The 20338-nt window shown below is 40.6% G+C and overlaps 1 protein-coding gene and 1 non-coding gene across 8 annotated transcripts in view; one reads left to right on the top strand and one right to left on the bottom strand.

Annotated features, from left to right (window-relative positions):
* Positions 1–20082, bottom strand: part of TFDP2 (transcription factor Dp-2) — a 191378-nt gene extending 171296 nt beyond the window's left edge. For 2 of the 7 annotated variants that reach the window (XM_073023534.1, XM_073023537.1), the window contains exons 1-2: positions 19747–20079; positions 10248–10365 (exon numbers count right to left, since the gene is read on the bottom strand). The gene's annotated coding sequence lies outside the window, so the exon portion shown is untranslated. Of the gene's footprint in view, positions 1–10247; positions 10366–19746 lie in introns of all 7 variants that reach the window. The other 5 variants (XM_073023539.1, XM_073023540.1, XM_073023536.1 and 2 more) reach the window with 5 other exon arrangements.
* LOC119625993 (U6 spliceosomal RNA) lies at positions 15995–16096 on the top strand. The gene has a single exon (XR_005242206.1). It is a non-coding gene; the product is annotated as a U6 spliceosomal RNA (small nuclear RNA).
* Positions 20083–20338: the final 256 nt, after the last annotated feature.

Below are 20338 nucleotides of genomic sequence, written 5' to 3'. Positions count from 1 at the left end.
GGAGCAAGACTCCATCTCAAAAGAAAAAAAAAAAAAGTCTAAACAAAACTTTGTATAAAAATGTTCACAGTAATATTATTGAAATAGTAAAAAAGTATAAATAATGCAAATGTCCACCAACTGATAAGGAAATATGGCATATATGATGAAAGATTATTTTGCAATATAAAGGGTTGATTATTGACATAATCTGCAGCATGCATAAACCTTGAAAATGTTATGCCAAGCCACATACTATATGATTCCACTTATATGAAATATTCAGAATAGGCAAATCCATAGACTCACAACATAGATTAGTAGTTTCCAAGGCTGGGAAGAGAAGGGGATGGGAAGTAACTGCTAATGAGTATGGGGTTTTTTAAAGAGTGATTAAAATGTTCTGGAACTAGGTAGTGATGATGGCTGCACATATTTGTAAATATACTAAAAACCACATCTTTATACATCTTTAAAAAAACGATGTTATAGGGCTAGGTGCGGTGGCTTACACCTGTAATCCAGCACTTTGGGAGGCCAAGGCGGGCAGATCTGTGATCAAGACCATCTGGCTAACACGGTGAAATCCTGTCTCTACAAAAAATTAGCTGGGCATGGTGGTAAGCATCTGTAGTCCCAGCTACTCGGGAGGCTGAGGCAGGAGAATCGCTTGAACTCAGGAGGCGGAGGTTGCAGTGAGCCAAGATCGCACCACTACACTTCAGCCTGGGGACAGATTGAGACTCTATCTCAAAAAAAAAAAAGGATATTATGACATGTGAATTGTATCTCAATAAAGCTTTTTTTAAAAAAAAAAAAAAACCTATATGAGGAAAATGTTAAAATACTCCCAAAAGAAACTAAAAGAAGATGAACACTAGAAAGATATATGATATTCTTGGATAAGACAAGTCAACATTATAAAGATATAAATTCTCCCAAGTTAATTTATAAATTCAATACAATGATAATAAAAATACTAACAAACCATTTTATGGAGCTGAATAAGTTATTAAAATTCATATGAAAAAACAAACATGTAAGAATAACAGGAAAGTACTAAAACAAAAAAACTACAAAACAAGACTAGACTTACCAGACATTAAAATATACTATAAAGCTTCTATAACCAAAACACTGCGGCACAGGTGCATGAATAGACAAATTCATCAAGCTGTGTAATTAAAATACTATATGTATAACTTTTTGAATCTATCAGATTTCAAATAAAAGTATTTTTTGAGGATTTTTTGGAGACAAAGAGTCTTACGCAGTCTGCTGCCCAGGCTGGAGTCCAGTGGCACAATCACAGCTCACTGCAGACTTAATTTCCTAGCATCAAGCAATCCTCCTGCCTCAGCCTCCCAGGTAGCTGGGACTACAGGTGTGTGCCATCACCCCCCACTAATATTTTTTGTATTTTTAGTAGAGATGGGGTTTCACCAGTCTCATACTCCTGGGCGCAAACCTCCTGCCCGCCTCAGCCCTGCAAAGTGCTGGATTATAGGTGTAAGCCACTGCACCAGGCCCAAAAGTGGTTTGTTTGGTTTTTTGTTGCCCGGGAGTACAGTGGCTTAATCTCGGCTCACTGCAGCCTCCGCCTCCCAGGTTCAAGTGATTCTTGTGCCTCAGCCTCCCGAGTATCTGGACTACAGGCACCTGCCATCGCACCTGACTAATTTGCTTGTATTTTCAGTAGAGACGGTCGTTGCTATGTTGGCCAGGCTAGTCTTGAACTCCTAACCTCAAGTGATCTGCCCATCTCAGCCTCTCAAAGTGCTGGGATTACAGGTGTGAGTCACCACGCCCAGCCTCAAAAGTGTTCTGGTTTTGTTTTGTTTTGTAAGCCATGGTTTTACCTCTGGTTAGTGGGACTAAAAACAGGAGGAAGACTTTTCTTTTTAAGAATATTTTAAAATTGAGGGTAGGGAACAGTGGCTCACACCTGTAAGGCAGAAGAACCCTGGAGGTGGAGGTGGCACCGAGATCGCACCACTGCACTCCAACCTGGATGACAGAACAAGACTCCTCCAGAAAAGAAAAAAAAAGAAGAAAAGTAAAGAAAAGGAGGAAGCATTACTGAAGGCAACAGCAACTCCAAGTACAGTGGAAACAAACTGAAAGTAGGGCTGAAAAAAATATAGAAGAAAGAGTTCCGCATAGTCCCAGCTACACTGAAGGCTGAGGTGGGCAAAATTAGCCAGGCATGGTGGCACATGCCTGTAATCCCAGCTACTCAGGAGCCTGAGGCAGGAAAATTGCTTGAGCCTGGGAAATGGAGGTTGCAGTGAGCCGAGAACGTGCCACTGCACTTCAGCCTAGCTGACAGAACGAGACTCTGTCTTAAAAAAAAAAAAGAAGAAGAATACTGTAAAATTGAAAGCATCCAAATGTTAATAATAACAAGTCAGAAAGGCAAACCTGAGATTCTAGGCCCAGAATAGTCTAGGAAGCACAAATGGCCTACTTTCCTCATTCTTAGCACCTGATTTCCTATCTTCTTGAGGAAATACTGGAATCTGTGCAAGAAAACCAAGAGCTAAGAATAAGGGTAGATACAATCAGGAGTGCTTTCATGGAGAGCTATATGACACAATAAAATTCATACACAATGAGAACTAGAAAATATAAACTGATCTTGGCTGGACGCAGTGGCTCACGCCTATAATCCCAGCACTTTGGGAGGCTGAGGTGCACAGATCATGAGGTCAGGAGATTGAGACCATCCTGGCTAACATGGTGAAACCCTGTCTCTACTAAAAATACAAAAATTATCTAGGCGTGGTGGCACAGGCCTATAGTCCCAGCTATTCAGGAGGCTAAGACAGGAATCGCTTGAACCCGAGAGGCAGAGTTTGCAGTGAGCCGAGATCGTGCCACTGCATTCCAGCCTGGGCAACAAAGGAAGACTCCATCTCAAAAAAAAAAAAAAAAAAAAAATAGAACAAAGAAAATATAAACTGAGAGTTTCCTATTTCAGACAGGAAAATTTTACCAAAAGCAGACTGGTTACTTAAGATAGATTTAAACTAACTGTGCAAAATTAGCCAAAATTGCCATTAGTCACAACATGAAAAATTGCTTTATTCTGCCTACGGCAATAGGAATCCTAATAAATAAACAGTTGGTGGGCTGATAATTACTCTACCCTTGCGTTACTTAAGATGATTTTTAAAAGTCAGAAAATGTTTTACATAAATTAGTAAGTCAAATTAATAGTTCTGTTTTTGCTCACAGCCAATCTAAGTCAATTACTGCAGTTAATTTTTACAAACAGGAAGAAGTATTAAATAAGTCAAAAGCTCCTAATATTAACACATAGATAGGTAGATAGAAAGACAGACAACAGACGAACCTAGATATATGGTCTATCAAGGCTCTATTTAACAGTTGGTCAGAATGCTTTATTATATACCTACAGTTAAGCAAAAAGAAAAAAAAATCTGTGCTACATTTCCTAGTTTAATAACAGAGACATGTACTATCACTTTTATTCTCAAACACAGTAACTTTTCTGGCTCCATATTCAATTTACCAGACATACCAACATCCCTGTTCATAGCAGCATCATTAGCCACAGCATCTCCATGAAATATAATCGTTTTTCCAGACATAGTACTTCTGCTCTGTGACTAACAACAGAACATTGTCACTATTATTGCTATTATAGTTTTTGTTTTGTTTTGAAGATATGGGGTCTTACTACATTGCCCAGTCTAGAAAGCAGTAGCTATTCACAGGCAGGATCATTGCATACTACAGCCTTGAATTCCTGAGCTCAAGCAATCCTCCCACTTCAGCCTCACAAGTAGCTGGGACTATAGGCTGTGCCATTGTGCCCAGACTGTTAGGTTTTTTATTTTTCCTGCCTTTGGGAACACTTTTAGCTTTTTTCTCTTCTGTCATCGAAACGTTAAAATTGTATGTCATTTCTTGACATCCATATTTCCTTTTAGCCTACATGTTTAATTTCTTTTTGTTTCTATTATTAATATACTTTAAGTTCAAGGGTACACGTGCACAACATGCAGGTTTGTTACACAGGCATACATGTGCCATGTTGGTTTGCTGCACCCATCAACTCGTCATTTACATTAGGTATTTCTCCTAATGCTATCCCTCCCCCAGTCCTCCACCCCACGACAGGCCCCAGTGTGTGATGCTTCCCACCCTGTATCCAAGAGTTCTCATTGTTCAGTTCCCACCTATGAGTGAGAACATTTGGTGGTTTTCTGTCCTTGTGACAGTTTGCTCAGAATGATGGTTTCCAACTTCATCCATGTCCCTGCAAAGGACAAGAACTCATCCTTTTTTATGGCTGCATAGTATTCCATGGTGTATATGTGCCAAAATTTCTTAATGCAGTCTATCATTGATGGACATTTGGGTTGGTTCCAAGTCTTTGCTATTGTGAATAGTGCTGCAATAAACATACGTGTGTATGTGTCTTTATAGTAGCATGGTTTATACTCCTTTTGGTATATAACCAGTAATGGGATTGCTAGGTCAAATGGTATTTCTAGTTCTAGATCCTTGAGGAATTGCCACACTGTCTTCCACAATGGTTGAACTAGTTTACATTCCTACCAACAGTGTAATAGCTTTCTATTTCTCCACATCCTCTCCAGCATCTGTTGTTTCCTAACTTTTTAATGATCGCCATTCTAACTGGCATGAGATGGTATCTCACTGTGGTTTTGATTTGCATTTCTCTGATGACCAGTGATGATGAGCATTTTTTTATGTGTCTGCTGGCTGCATAAATGTCTTCTTTTGAGAAGTGTCTGTTCATATTCTTTGCCCACTTTTTGATGGTGTTGTTTTTTTCTTGTAAACTTGTTTAAGTTCCTGTAGATTCTGGATATTAGCCCTTTGTCAGATGGGTACATTGCAAAAATTTTCTCCCATTATGTAGATTGCCTGTTCACTCTGACAGCAGTTACTTTTGCTGAGCAGAAGCTCTTTAGTTGAATTAGATCCCATTTGTCTATTTTGGCTTTTGTTGCCATTGCTTTTGGTGTTTTAGTCACACACTCTTTGCCCATGCCCATGTCCTGAATGGTATTGCCTAGGTTTTCTTCTAGGATTTTTATGGTTTTTAGGTCTAACGTTTAAGTCTTTACTCTATCTTGAATTAATTTTTGTATAAGGTGTAAGGAAGGGATCCAGTTTCAGCTTTCTACATATGGCTAGCCAGTTTTCCCAGCACTATTTATTAAATAGGGAATCCTTTCCCCATTTCTTGTTTTTGTGAGGTTTGTCAAAGATCAGATGGTTGTAGATGTTCTGTTCCATTGGTCTATATCTCTGTTTTGGTACCAGTACCAAAACTGTTGTGGTTACTGTAGCCTTGTTGTATAGTTTGAAGTCAGGTAGTGTGATGCCTCCAGCTTTGTTCTTTTGGCTTAGGATTGTCTTGGCAATGTGGGCTCTTTTGTGGTTCCATATAAACTTTAAAGTAGTTTTTTCCAATTCTGTGAAGAAAGTCATCGGTAGCTTGATGGGGATGGCATTGAATCTGTAGATTAATTACCTTGGGCAGTATGACCATTTTCACAATATTGATTCTTCCTATCCATGAGCATAGAATGTTCTTCCATTTGTTTGTTTCCTCTTTCATTTCCTTGAGCAGTGGTGTGTAGCCCTCCTTGAAGAGGTCCTTCACATCCCTTATAAGGTAGATTCCTAGGTATCTCTTTGAACCAATTGTGATTAGGAGTTCACTCGTGATTTGGCTGTTTGTCTGTTATTGGTGTATAAGAATGCTTGTGATTTTTGCACATTGATTTTGTATCCTGAGACTCTGCTGAAGTTGCTTATCAGCTTAAGGAGGTTTTGGGCTGAGACGATGGAGTTTTCTAAATATACAATCAAGTCATCTGCAAACAGGGACAATTTGACTTCCTCTTTTCCTAACTGAATATCCTTTATTTCTTTCTCTTGCCTGAATGCCCTGGTCAGAACTTCCAAAACTATGTAGAATAGAAGAGGTAAGAGAGGGCATCCTTGTCTTGTGCTGGTTTTCAAAGGGAATGCTTCCAGTTTCAGCCCATTCAGTATGACATTGGCTGTGGGTTTGTCATAAACAGCTCTTATTATTTTGAGATATGTTCCATCAATACCTAGTTTACTGAGAGTTTGTAGCAGGAAGGGCTGCTGAATTTTGTCGAGGCCTTTTCTGCATCTATTGAGATAATTAGGTGGTTTTTGTTGTTGGGTCTGTTTATGTGATGGATTACGTTTATTGATTTGCATAGGTTGAACCAGCCTTGCATCCTAGGGATGAAGCCAACTTGATCGTGGTGGATAAGCTTTTTGATGTGCTGCTGGATTCAGTTTGCCAGTATTTTATTGAGGATTTTTGCATCAATGTTCCTCAGGGATATTGGTCTAAAATTCTCTTTTTTTTGTTTTGTCTCTGCCAGGCTTTGTTATCAGGATGATGCTGGCCTCATAAAATGAGTTAGGGAGGATTCCCTCTTTTTCTATTGATTGGAATAGTTTCAGAAGGAAATGGTACCAGCTCCCCTCTGTACCTCTGGTAGAATATGGCTGTGAATCTGTCTGGTCCTGGAATTTTTTTGGTTAGTAGGCTATTAATTATTGCCTCAATTTCAGAGCTTGTTATTGGTCTATTCAGAGATTCAACTTCATCCTGGTTTAGTCTTGGGAGGGTGTATGTGACCAGGAATTTATCCATTTCTTCTAGACTTTCTAGTTTATTTGTGTAGAGGTGTTTATAGTATTCTCGGATGGTAGCTTGTATTTCTGTGGGATCGGTAGTGATATCCCCATTATCATTTTTTATTGCGTCTATTTAATTCTTCTCTCTTTTCTTATTAGTCTTGCTAGCGGTCTATCAATTTTGTTGATCTTTTCAAAAAACCAGCTCCTAGATTGATTTTTTGAAGGGTTTTTTGTGTCTCTTATCTCCTTCACTTCTGCTCTGATTTTAGTTATGTCTTGCCTTCTGCTAGCTTTTGAATGTGTTTGCTCTTGCTTCTCTAGTTCTTTTAATTGTGATGTTAGGGTGTCAATTTTAGATCTTTCCTGCTTTCTCTTGTGGGCATTTAGTGCTATAAATTTCCCTCTACACACTGCTTTAAATATGTCCCAGAGATTCTGGTACATTGTGTCTTTGTTCTCATTGGTTTCAAAGAACATCTTTATTTCTGCCTTCATTTCATTATGTACCCAGTAGTCATTCAGGAGCAAGTTGTTCAGTTTCCATGTAGTTGAGCGGTTTTGAGTGAGTTTCTTAATCCTGAGTTCTAATTTGATTGCACTGTGGTCTGAGAGACAGTTTGTTGTGATTTCTGTAGTTTTACATTTGCTGAGGAGTGCTTTACTTCCAACTACGTGATCAATTTCGGAATCAGTGCAATGTGGTGCTGGAAGAATGTATATTCTGTTGATTTGGGGTGGAGAGTTCTGTAGATGTCTATTAGCTCCGCTAGGTGCAGAACTGAGTTCAAGTCCTGGATATCTTTGTTAACCTTCTGTCTCGTTGATCTAATATTGACGGTGGGGTGTTAAAGTCTCTCATTATTATTGTGAGGGAGTCTAAGTCTCTTTGTAGGTCTCTAAGGAATTGCTTTATGAATCTGGATGCTCCTATATTCAGTGTATATATATTTAGGATAGTTAGCTCTTCTTGTTGAACTGATCCCTTTGCCATTGTGTAATGGCCTTCTTTATCTCTTCTAATCTTTGTTGGTTTAAAGTCTGTTTTATCAGAAACTAGGACTGCAACCCCTGCTTTTTTTGGCTTTCCATCTGCTTGGTAGATCTTCCTCCATCCCTTTATTTTGAGCTTATGTGTGTCTCTGCATGTGAGATGGGTCTCCTGAATACAGCACACTGATGGGTCTTGACTCTTTATCCAATTTTCCAGTCTATGTCTTTTAATTGGGGGCATTTAGCCCATTTACATTTAAGGTTAATATTGTCATGTGTGGATCTGATCCTGTCATTATGATGTTAGCTGGTTATTTTGCCTGTTAATTAATGCAGTTTCTTAACAGCATCCATGGTCTTTAAAATTTGGCATGTTTTTGCAGTGGCTGGTACCAGTTGTTCCTTTCCACGTTTAGTGCTTCCTTCAGGAGCTCTGGTAAGGCAGGACTGGTGGTGACAAAATCTCTCAACATTTGCTTGTCTGTAAAGGATTTTATTTCTCCTTCACTTATAAAGCTTAGTTTGGCTGGATATGAGATTCTGGGTTGAAAATTCTTTTCTTTAAGGATGTTGAATATTGGCCCCCACTCTCTTCTGGCTTGTAGAGTTTCTGTTGAGAGATCCACTGTTAGTCTGATGGGCTTCCCTTTGTGCGTAACCCGACGTTTCTCTCTGGCTGCCCTTAACACTTTTTCCTCCATTTCAACCTTGGTGAATCTGACAATTATGTGTCTTAGGGTTGCTCTTCTCGAGGAGTATCTTTATGGTGTTCTCTGTATTTCCTGAATTTGAATGTTGGCCTGCCTTGCTAGTTGGGGAAGTTCTCCTGGATAATATCCTGAAAAGTGTTTTCCAACTTGGTTCCATTCTCCCCGTCACTTTCAGGTACACCAATCAAACATAGATTTGGTCTTTTCACATAGTCCCATATTTCCTGGAGGCTTTATTCGTTTATTTTTACTCTTTTTTTGCTAAACTTGTCTTCTCGCTTTATTTCATTAATTTGATCTTTAATCACTGATATCCTTTCTTCCACTTGATTGATTCGGCTATTGAAGCTTGTGCATGCATCACCAAGTTCTCATGCCACGGTTTTCAGCTCCATCAGGTCACTTAAGGTCTTCTCTACACTGTTTATTCTAGTTAGCCATAACCTTTTTTCAAGGTTTTTAGCTGCCTTGCAATGGGTTAGAACATGCTTCTTTAGCTCAGAGAAGATTGTTATTACCTACCTTCTGAAGACTACTTCTGTCAACTCATCAAAGTCATTCTCTGTCCAGCTTTGTTCTGTTGCTGACAAGGAGCTGCGATCCTTTGGAGGAGAAGAGGTGCTCTGGTTTTTAGAATTTTCAGCTTTTCTGCTCTGGTTTCTCCCCATCTTTGTGGTTTTATCTACCTTTGGTCTTTGATGTTGGTGACCTACAGATGGGGTTTTGGTGTGGATGTCCTTTTTGTTGATGCTGATGCTATTCCTTTCTGTTTGTTAGTCTTCCTTCTAACAGTCAGGTCCCTCAGTTGCAGGTCTATTGGAGTTTGCTGGAGGTCCACTCCAGACCCTGTTTGCCTGGGTATCATCAGTGGAGGCTGCAGAATAGCAGATATTGCAGAACAGCAAATATTGCTGCCTGATCCTTCCTCTGGAAGCTTCGTCCGAGAGGAGCACCCACCTGTATGAGGTGTCTGTTGCTCCCTACTGGGAAGTGTCTCCCAGTTAGGCTACATGGGGGTCAGGGACCCACTTGAGGAGGCAGACTGTCCGTTCTCAGAGTTCAAATGCTGTGCTGGGAAAACCACTGCTGTCAGACAGAAACGTTTAAGTTTGCAGAAGTTTCTGCTGCCTTTTGTTCCACTATGCCCTGCCCGTAGAGGTGGAGTCTATAGAGGCAGTAGGCCTTGCTGAGCTGAGGTGGGCTCCGCCCAGTCTGAGCTTCCTGGCCGCTTTGTTTACCTACTCAACCCTCAGCAATGGCGGACAACCCTCCCCCTACCCAGCTGCAGCCTCGCAAGTCCATCTCAGACAGCTGTGCTAGCAGTGAGCAAGGCTCCGTGGGTGTGGGACCCGCCAAACCAGGCACAGGAGAGAATCTCCTGTTCTGCCAGTTGCTAAGACCATGGGGAAAGTGCAGTATTTGGGCAAGAGTGTCCCATTTTTCCAGCTACAGTCTGTCACAGCTTCCCTTGGCTAGGAAAGGGAAATCCTCCAATCCCTTCTGCTTCCTGGGTGAGGCGACGCCCTGCCCTGCTTCGGCTAGCCCTCTGTGGGCTGTACTCACTGTCCAACCAGTACCAATGAGATGAACCAGGTACTTCAGTTGGAAATGCAGAAATCACCCATCTTCTGCATCAATCATACTGGAAGCTGCAGACCAGAGCTGTTCCTATTCGGCCATCTTGAACAAAGATCTGTTTAATTTATTTTAAAGTCAAAAGAACATAGGCCAGGTATGGTGGCTTAAGTTTGTAATCCAGAACTTTCAGAGGCTGAGGCAACAGATCACTGAGGGCCAAGAGTTCAAGACTAGCCTGGCCAACATGGTAAAACCCTGTCTCTATTAAAAATACAGCTATTAGTCAGGCGTGGTGGTACATACCTGTTATTCCAGCTACTTGGGAGGCTGAGGCACAAGAATCACTTGAACCCGGGAGTTGGAGGTTGCAGTGAGTTGATATCATGCCACTGCACTCCAGCCTGAGTGACAGAGCAAGACTCTGTCTCAAGAAAAAAAAAAAAAAAAGTCAAAAGAGCATGAAATATGTTGCAAAAGGACATATAGATCTTAAATAAAATATTTATGTTACAAAGAAGTTAAGATACTCAAAAAACTGGGGATAGAAGGAACACACCCCAACATAATAAAAGCCATATATGACAGACCCACAGCTAGTATCATACTGAATGGGGAAAAACTAGAAAGCCTTTCCTCAAAGATCTGAAACATGACAAGAATGCCCACTGTCACTATTGTTATTCAACAAAATACTGGAAGTCCCAGCTAGAGCAATCAGACAATAGAAAGCTATAAAGGGCATCCAAATTGGAAAGGAAGAAGTCAAATTATCCCTGTTTGCAGATGATGCAATTTTGTATTTGGACAAACCTAAAGACTCCATAAAAAAAGTATTATTAATAGAAGTGATAAACAAATTCAATAAAGTTACATGATACAAAATCAACATACAAAAATTAGTAGCATTTCCATATGCCAACAGTGAACAATGAGAAAAAGAAATTTTAAAAGTAACTCCATTTATAACAGGCACATATAAAACTGAATAACTAGGTATTAACCAAAGAAGTGAAATATCTCTGTAATGAAAACTATAAAACACTGACGAAAGAAATTGAAGAGGACACCAAAAAAATGGAAAAATATTCCATGTTCATGGATTGAAAGAATCAATATTGTTAAAATGTCAATACTACTATCAAAGCAATCTACAAATTCAAGGCAATCCCTATCAAAATGACAATGACATGCTTCACAGAAATAGAAAAAACAATCCTAAGATTTATATGAAACCACAAAAGACCCAGAATAGTCAAAGTTATCTTGAGTAAAACGAACAAAACTGGAGGACTCACAGTACCTGACTTCAACTACACTACAGAGCTATAGTAACCAAAACAGCATGGGACTGGAATAAAAACAGACACACAGACCAATGGGATAGAACAGAGAATCCAGAAACAAATCCACACACCTACAGTTAACTCATTTTCCACAAAGGTGCCAAGAACATACACTGGGGAAAGGACAGTCTCTTCAATAAATGGTGCTGGGAAAACTGGATATGCATATGCAGAAGAAAAAAACTACACCCATATCACTGGCCATATACAAAAATCAAATAAGGCTGGGAGCAGTGGCTCATGCCTGTAATCCCAACACTTTGGGAGGCCAAGGAAGCAGATCACTTGAGGTCAGGAGTTCAAGACCAGTCTGGCCAACACGGTGAAACCCCATCTCTACTAAAAATACAAAAATTAGCTGGGCATGGTGGCACATACCTGTAGTCCTAGCTACTTGGGTGGCTGAGGCACAAGAACTGCTTGAACCTGGGAGGCGGAGGTTGCAGTGAGCTGTTATCAAGCCACTGCACTCCAGCCTGGGCAACCAAGCAAGACCCTGTCTTAAAAAAAAAATCAAATCAAAACGGATTAAAGACTTAAATCTAAGACCTCAAAATGTGAAACTACTAGAAGAAAATATTGGGGAAAATCTCCAGGACATTGGTCTGGGCAAGAATTTCTTGAGCAGTACCCCACAAGCACAGGCAACCAAAGCAAAAATAAACAAATGGGATCACATCAAGCAAAAAGTTTCTGCATAGCAAAGGATACAATCAACAAAGTGAAGAGACAACCCACAGAATGGGAGAAAACATTTGCAAACTACCTATCCGACAAGAGATTTATAACCAGAATATATAAGGAGCTCAAGCAATTCTAGGGAAAAAACAATAATAATAATAATAATCCCATTAAAAAATGGGCAAAAGATCTGAATAGACATTTCTCAAAAGACATACGAATGGCAAATAGGCATTCGAAAAGGTGCTCAACATTGCTGATCATCGAACAAATGCAAATCAAAACCACAATGAGCTATCATTTCACCCCAGTTAAAATGGCTTATATCCAAAAGACAGGCAGTAACAAATACTGGTGGGGATGTGCAGAGAAGGGAACCTTCCTAAACTGTTGATGGGAATGTAAATTAGTACAACCACTATAGAGAACAACTTGGACGTTCCTCAAAATACTAAAAATTGAGCTACCATATGATTCAGCAATCCCACTGCCAAAAGAAAGGAAATCAGTATATTGAAGAGGTATCTGCATTCCTGTTTGTTGCAGCACTGTTTACAATAGCTAAGATTTGGAAGCAATCTAAGTGTTCATTGACAGATGAATGAATAAAGAAAATGTGGTACATATATACAATGAAGTACTATTTGGCCATAAAAAAGAATGAGATCCATGGCTGGGCACAACGGCTCATGTCTGTAATCCCAGCACTTTGGGAGGCTGAGGCAGGCAGATCACTTGAGGCTAAGAGTTTGAGACCAGCCTGGCCAATATGGTGAAACCCCATCACTACTAAAAATACAAAAATCAGCTGGGTGTGGTGGTGCACGCCTGTAATCCCAGTTACTCTGGAAGCTCAGGCAGGAGAATCGCTTAAATCTGGGAGGCGGAGGTTGCAGTAAGCTGAGATTGTCACTGCACTCCAGCCTGGGCAACAGAGCAGGACTCCGTCTTTGAAAAAAAAAAGAATAAGATCCAGTCATTTGCAACAACATGGATGGAACTGGAGATCATTATGTTAAGTGAAATAAGCCAGGCACAAAAAGACAAACATTACATGCTCTCACTTAATTGTGGGATCTAAAAATCAAAATAACTGAACTCACGAACAGAGAGAGTAGAAGGATGGTTACTGGAAGCTGCGAAGTGTAGTATGGGCATGTGGCGGATGGTTAATGGGTACAAAAAAATACAAAGAATAAATAAGACCTACTATTTGGTAGCACAAAAGGGTGACTATAGTCATTAATAACTTAATTTTGTATTTTAAAATAACTTAAAGAGTGTATTTGGATTGTTTGTCACTTAAACGATAAATGCTTGAGGGGATGAATACCCCATTCTCCATACTGTACTTATTTCACATTACATGCCGATATCAAAACATCTCATGTACCCCATAAATATATACACCTACTATGTACCCACAAAAATTAAAACTAAAAAAATTAAAAGTTCAGATGATTGAGTTTAGTATTATACATCTTATCTAAGTATGTACTTTCTTCTGTTCACAGTATACCAGTCAGTAAAATAGAGTAATAAAGCTCATAATCATGATTTAATCAATTAGCTGAAATACAACCAAACTTAAGATAACACGTATCTTAAGATTACACAGAAATGGTCTTTTATATATATATTCTTATTTTTAAAAAATTAATTTTTTTTTTTGAAACAGTCTCGCTCTGTCGCCCAAACTGGAGTACAGTGGCGTGATCATAGTTCAGTGTAGCCTCAAACTCTTGAGCTCAAGCAATCTTCCCACCTCAGCCTCCTTAGTAGCTGGGATAATGGGTATGTGCCACCACACCTGGCTAATTTTTTTTCATTTGTAGAGATGGGGCCTTGCAGAGTTGCCCAGGATGGTCTTAAACTTTTGGCCTCAAAGTAATTCTTCCCAAAGAGCTGGGATTACAGCATGAGGCACCATGCCCAGCCTGTTTGTTTATTTATTTATTTTGAAACAGAGTCTCACTCTGTCGCCCAGGATGGAGTGCAGTGGCAAGATCTCAGCTCACTGCAACCTCTGCCTCCCAGGTTCAAGCGATTCCCCTGCCTCAGCCTCCCAAGTAGGTAGGATCACAGGCGAATGCAACCACACCCAGCTAATTTTTGTATTTTTAGAAGAGATGGAGTTTCATCATGTTGGCCACGCTGGTCTTGAACTCCTGACCTCAAGTGATCCCCCCACCTCAGCCTCCCAAAGTGCTAGGATTATTATAGGCGTGAGCTACCTCGCCCAGCCTATTTTTTCAATTATAGTAAACAGTGGCACTAGTGAAAGAATGATTAATCAACAATGGCTAATTTTCAAACCACTCACTTATATTTGAATGAATTCTCAACACTTTAGGGGGGAAAAAAAAAAAAAAAAGCTACGCTGGAAAAGACCCAACCAAAAAGGAGATATATTTTTGGGTTCTCCAAGCTATTTTCCCCTATTTCATCTTTTCTTGCGCTTAGGATTCTTTGAGGGATGAGATTACGTTATGTCCCTTTGTCAACTTAGTGCCTCACACAGTGCCTGTAACATAATAAGCACTTCATATGTGTCTTTTGAGTAATACACACAAAGACCAACTGGTGGGGAGTCACCATCTCTCTATGCCTACTATCTGGCTGCTGGTTCATATCATCCCCAAGAAAACCAAAGGTAAAAAAGGGTTTGAAGTTGGGTGCAGTGGCTCACATCTGTAATCCCATCACTTAGGGAGGCCAAGGGAGGTGCATTGCTTGAGTTTAGGAATTCAAGACCAGCCTGGCCAACATGGCAAAACCCTGTTTCTACTAAAAGTACAAAAATTAGCCAGGTGTGGTGGCACATGCCTATAATCCCAGCTACTTGGAAGGCTGAGGCACAAGAATCACTTGAACCCAGGAGGCAGAGGTTGCACTGAGCCGAGATTGCACCACTGCCAGCCTGGGCAATAGAGCAGGACTCTGTCCCCCAAAAAAAGTGGGGCAGCGGGGGTAGGGGGGCTTGAATTTAAAAGGACAGTAAAGAGAAAACAGAAAAAGGGAGTTGGAAAGTACTATGCTTAGAAATAAAATTCTAATTAGATTACAGCTTATGCCACTAGGAAAGAAAAGACTTATTTATTTATTTATTTATTCTTACGTATTTATTTATTTTGAGATAGGGCCTCACTCTGTTGCCCAGACTGGAGTGCAGTGGCACGATCACAGCTCACTGCAGCCTTGACTTCCTGGGCTCAAGAGATCCTCCCACCTCAACCTCCTGAGTACCTGGGACTACAGGCACATGCCACCAAGCCTGGCTACTTTTTGCATTTTTAGTAGAGACAGGTTTCGCCATGTTGCCCAGGCTGGTCTCGAGCTCCTGGGCTCAGCAATCCGCCCACCTCGGCCTCCCAAAGCACTGGGATTACAGGCATGAGTCACTGCACCTCCCAGAAACGACTTTTAAAACATACAAGCATTTTTAAAACAAAGATAACTTTGGCTGCCATACTGGACCAGAGACAGAAACGGACTGGAAGAAGGAAGGTTAACAGGAAGCTATTACTGCAGTCCACTAAAGAAGGAATGGTGGCCCAGATTACGGTAATATTAATAATAGTAGGAATGGAGAGAAATAGATGTACATTACCTTTTTGCTTCAGGCATTTTTATTAAGAAAAATTATCTTTGGATAGATCAGGTAAAACAAGCATTGATATCTTGTGCAAAATGGGCATTTAATAAATTTATCAATGAATTGGCGGAAATGAAAGCTCAATATGAACATGAAGATAAAAGACGGTTCCTAACTGCTCTAAGTAAACCTTCAACAAGGTATATTGTTCCAAATAAAATTCCACAAAGCTGTTGGCAATCATTTAGGAACTATGGTGAGCAGGAGAGGTTACCAGAAGACTAAAGACATAAAAATGTAGTACTTGTGTTCAAAAAAAGAGAAATGGGATCCTGTCAACTCTTGATCATTGAAGTTAAACGTAATTTTAGACATGATTCTAGAATCATTACTAAGAGAAGTTTGTGAACACTTAGAAAAAGTAGTAATCAGTGCTCCTTTAGCAGCACATATACTAAACGGGAACAAATCAGAGATTAGCATGGCCCCTGTACAACGATGACACAAAAATTCATAAAGCATTTCACATTTTTACTTGAATTAAAAATCCTTTTCTGATACAAAAATCAGCTGAGTGTGGTGGCAAGCTCCTGCAGACCCAGCAACTCGGGAGGCCGGAGAAGTGCTTAAATCCAAGAGGCCACTGCACTCCAGCCTGGGTGACAGAGACTCTGTCTCTAAATAAATAAATAAATAAATAAATAAATAAATATCCTTTTCTGAAAAAAAAAAAAAAGACAAAAAAGTAGTAATCAACATATGCTACTGGAATATAGTATAGTTTCACTAAGGACAAGTAATGATAGGGTAAAAAAAAGGAGACATATAAAATCTGGGTTTTAGTAAGGCAATTGTCAAAGTTCCTCACATATTCCTTGTGAGAACTTGGAAACATATGAGGTAGATGATGATAAATTAGCTGAATTTCTAATTGGCTGACCAACCTGAACCAAAGAATTAATAATAAAATTTTTTATCACCTTTAAGAGAGGTCTTTAGCAGGTAAAGAACTCTGCCCTTAGCCCTGCCTAGACAGCATTTTAGTGAAAAATTTGCATGAAGGCAATGCCAAAATTATCAAACTTGTATGTTTATCAAATGCATAGATTTGATATTTATTGGATGACCAAATCAGGATTTTTCAATGTCAACAGACTAGAAGCAATCTTACAAAATAAAACTTAATACAGACACATGTAAAGTCCTACCAAAAAATACTCTATTATAAGAATTTAGAGAGTATGACTTTAAGAATGGAGACAGCATGAACAAAACAATTCAACAATTTTAGTTGACAAGGAAACCAGTAGTAAAACAGGTATCATATATACATAGTACTTGGATGCCTCAACCCATTCTAAGTGACTTACATATATACATTAACTTAATTATCTTCAGAATTGTATAAGATAGTCACTATTATTAACCCCATATTAGAGATGAGGAGACTTAGGCCCAGAGTGTTTACATAATTTACTCAAGGTTACCCAGCTGATAAACTGCAGAGTTAGGATCTAAACATAGGAAGGCTAGCCCCAAAGTTAATCTTCTTAACTAGTAAATTATTATAAATTAACAGTGTAATATGGTTGCCAAAGAAGCAAGTCTATTCTTAAAGTACATGCTTTAAAAATCAGAGAGGTAACTTACAGTCTTCTATACTAGTGAATACCTAATTTGGGGTACCATTCTTGTCGGAAGAATGTGGATGAACTAAACAAATTCACAAGTGGGCTATGAGTTCTGTGAGGAGATGCAAACGAAAACAATGACACAAAAGTCACTTACAGAGGTTAAAGACTGATAATATTTTCTAGAGAAGAAAACACTCAGTGGAATGTAAGTATCTTCAAATAGTTGAAAACCCACAATACAGAAGAGACAGTGAGGACACAATTTCTAGTTCAGTGAAAGAAATAATTTTATAAAAATTAGAGTTGTCCAAACATGGCGAGGTATGTGCCTACAACCCCAGCTACTTGGGAGGGTGAGGTGGGAGGATCACTTGAGCCCAGGAGTTCCAGACAAGCTTGAGCAACATAGAGAAATCCTGTCTCAAAAATAAATAAATAAATAAATAAATAAATAGAATTGACCAAATATCTTTATCTCAGAAACTATGACACTACAGTCTCTCCAAAAAATATACAAATGTGTATAATTTTGCATAATATTTCCAAGAGTTCACAAGCCTACTTTCATATCTATTCATGCCGCACACCTAGTAATGTATCCCAGATTAAAATGGAAAGGATTTATGTATGAAGAGGTGAGTGTATTTGATTCTCTTTAAAATCCACTACAATTTAAAATTCTATGATCTAAAAGAACGCTCAATCTATGCTTTCTAGTTTCTTCTGAGATCCATTATAACACATATTGCAATAAGAGTTTAAAAGATGATGACAAGGAAGTACATCCCAGTTCATCAGTTATATTGAGGGCACACAGCTCAGACAGTCAAGAATTTTGACTGCAAGAGAAAAACTTCCATGTGCCACTTGGACTACATATTCACAAAAGTCGGGGTGGGAGGAATTACATGATCACAAAATGAGAAAATGAAGTATTACACACTAGAAAAATTCAGCTTTCTTTTTTAAACACCTAGAAATGAAGAGAACTGAAAAGTAAGAGTTCAGTAAATCTTGGACCTTTATTAACAAATGTAAGTGCCACAGTGCTGAAACTGCAACTGCACAGTCAGAACAACGCTACAGACACCATGTCTACTCTTAGACTAGACTAGTTACAGGCACAAGATGTTCTAATAAACAGCAAACACATCCAGAGCCAGTACATAAGTGTGACAGAATCTGGGGTCTAGGCATTTGATTTTTCTCCTGGTGCTGAGAATGGACACTGCCATTAAAGATTAATTATAGTAATCTGATAGTGATAAAGGTTTAGCTAAATAACAGGCTAACCAATGAAATAGAAAAGGAAGCTGCAATATGGATCAATTAAACTATTTTTATATTTACTTTTAAGGAGAGACAGGGTCATGATTATGCCATATAGAAAATAGGTGAATATATACTCACGAGCTGGAAAGAAAAAAAACCAGGTAAATAACTTTATTTATTAGGTGAAGATAAATTCAAGCCATTAAGAGAAAACACATGGCCCAGAAAAAAAAAAAAAATAGGTTGTGAAAGTCAAATGAAAAGATACAAAACTCAGATCTCGGGGAGAGAGGGGAAGGAGAAGGCTGTTAAAAGAGAGCCTTACTGAAACACAGCAAATAAGTGAGACAGTGAGTCTATGCCCTCTGAGATGGAATGAGGAAAAGATAAAAGTATTCATGGGCTCAAAGGTAGCTTCAGCAGTGAATATGGAAAAGGAATGAACCTGTTCACTGTCTCAACACTAAAAGGGAAATAATATAGGGTCTTTTTCTAAACCAGCATCCATGGCAAGTGCCTAACTAATACAAGACATTTAATACGTGGAGAATTTTCTTAAGATTGCATTCCATACATTAGTTCATTCACTCCCTGAAACACACCGAATAGGTGGATGCATCTAATTTACAGATGGAGAAACCGAGATCACACAATAGAATATAGCACAGGCTGGTAAGAGAGACTGGGGCGCTCATCCACTTCGTTGTACTGTCTCTCAGCGAGATCCTGGGAAAACCCTTACACTTCTTTGTGAAGAGAGACCTTGGTTTCCAGATTTTCTCAAAGGAGTCTGGGCCCAAAAAGCGATCCTCTACTTCAGAGAAAAGTTCCTTTATGGGGCATATGAGGTTCTTCAAGCACACAAAGCTTAGAAACTCTTTTTAAAAACAAACAAACACCTGGTGGAGACAGAGGCGTGTGAGTCATGAAAGGAGGAGGGAAAAATCGGAAAACCAGATTTAGAAGCCATCCTTCTTTGAAGAGAAGGAGAAAGTAGAAAGCAGCCCTTCCCCTCTTCTACGAGCCGTGACTCAGGGACGTTACCTCCCCCGATTTGCTCTATGCACTAAGAGGGTGACCCTCTCTGGCTTTCGACTCCGGCCCAGACACTCACGGGTTACCCGGCCAGGCCTGGAGAACCCGGGTCTAAACAGATGGGACTCGTGTGGGGGACAAGGCGGCCCCTGGGCGCAGGGAGGGAAACCTGCCCAGGAACGCGCTCGGTCGGGTCCAAAGGCCCTCGGCGCGCGGGCCCGCGCCCTCTCCCCAGACCTTACCGCCTTCGGCTGCAGAAGAACTGGCGGTCAAGCGAGGGTGTCGGGCCGAGCAGGGAGCGCGTCTTCGGGCGCCGCCGCTTCTGTGGCGCCCGCGCTTGGCGGCGGCCGGGTCCCGGTGGACTCACACCCGGGGAGACGCGGCCTGCCCGGTCAAGGCCCAGGAGTTTGAGGCCCCGGAACGCCGACCGTGCGCGCGCCCTAGAGCCTGCCCAAAGAGGAAGGGTCAGGGCGCGCCCCGCGAGCCGTGCAGTGGCAGTAGCGCCGCAGCCGAGATCGCTGCCGATTTCGTCCGCCCTCTCCCTGCCCAGCTACAGCCCCTCTTCCCCCGCGCGAGCTTTGGCGGCGGAGCAGCACGGTGCGCGCCGATTGGCCCTCGGGATGTGCGACGCCAGGCGCCGCTCCCCACGGATTGGCCGGGCCGGCAGTGCGTGCAAGGAGTAAACAAACCCCGCCCCCAGGCTTCCCTTGGAGAGTAGGGGGCCACCAGATGGAGGGGCGGGCCTCGTGCACTCAGCCACCGCCCCTTGGTTCCCCCTGTGGCCTCCCTGGGAGCCCTCCCGCAGGACCCGACCACCCCGCTTCCCCGCCGCCT

This window comes from Chlorocebus sabaeus, chromosome 15 (assembly GCF_047675955.1).
Source record: "Chlorocebus sabaeus isolate Y175 chromosome 15, mChlSab1.0.hap1, whole genome shotgun sequence".
Classification (NCBI taxonomy): Eukaryota; Metazoa; Chordata; class Mammalia; order Primates; family Cercopithecidae; genus Chlorocebus; species Chlorocebus sabaeus.
Note: the sequence above shows the minus strand (reverse complement) of the source record. Positions and strands in the feature narration are given on the sequence as shown.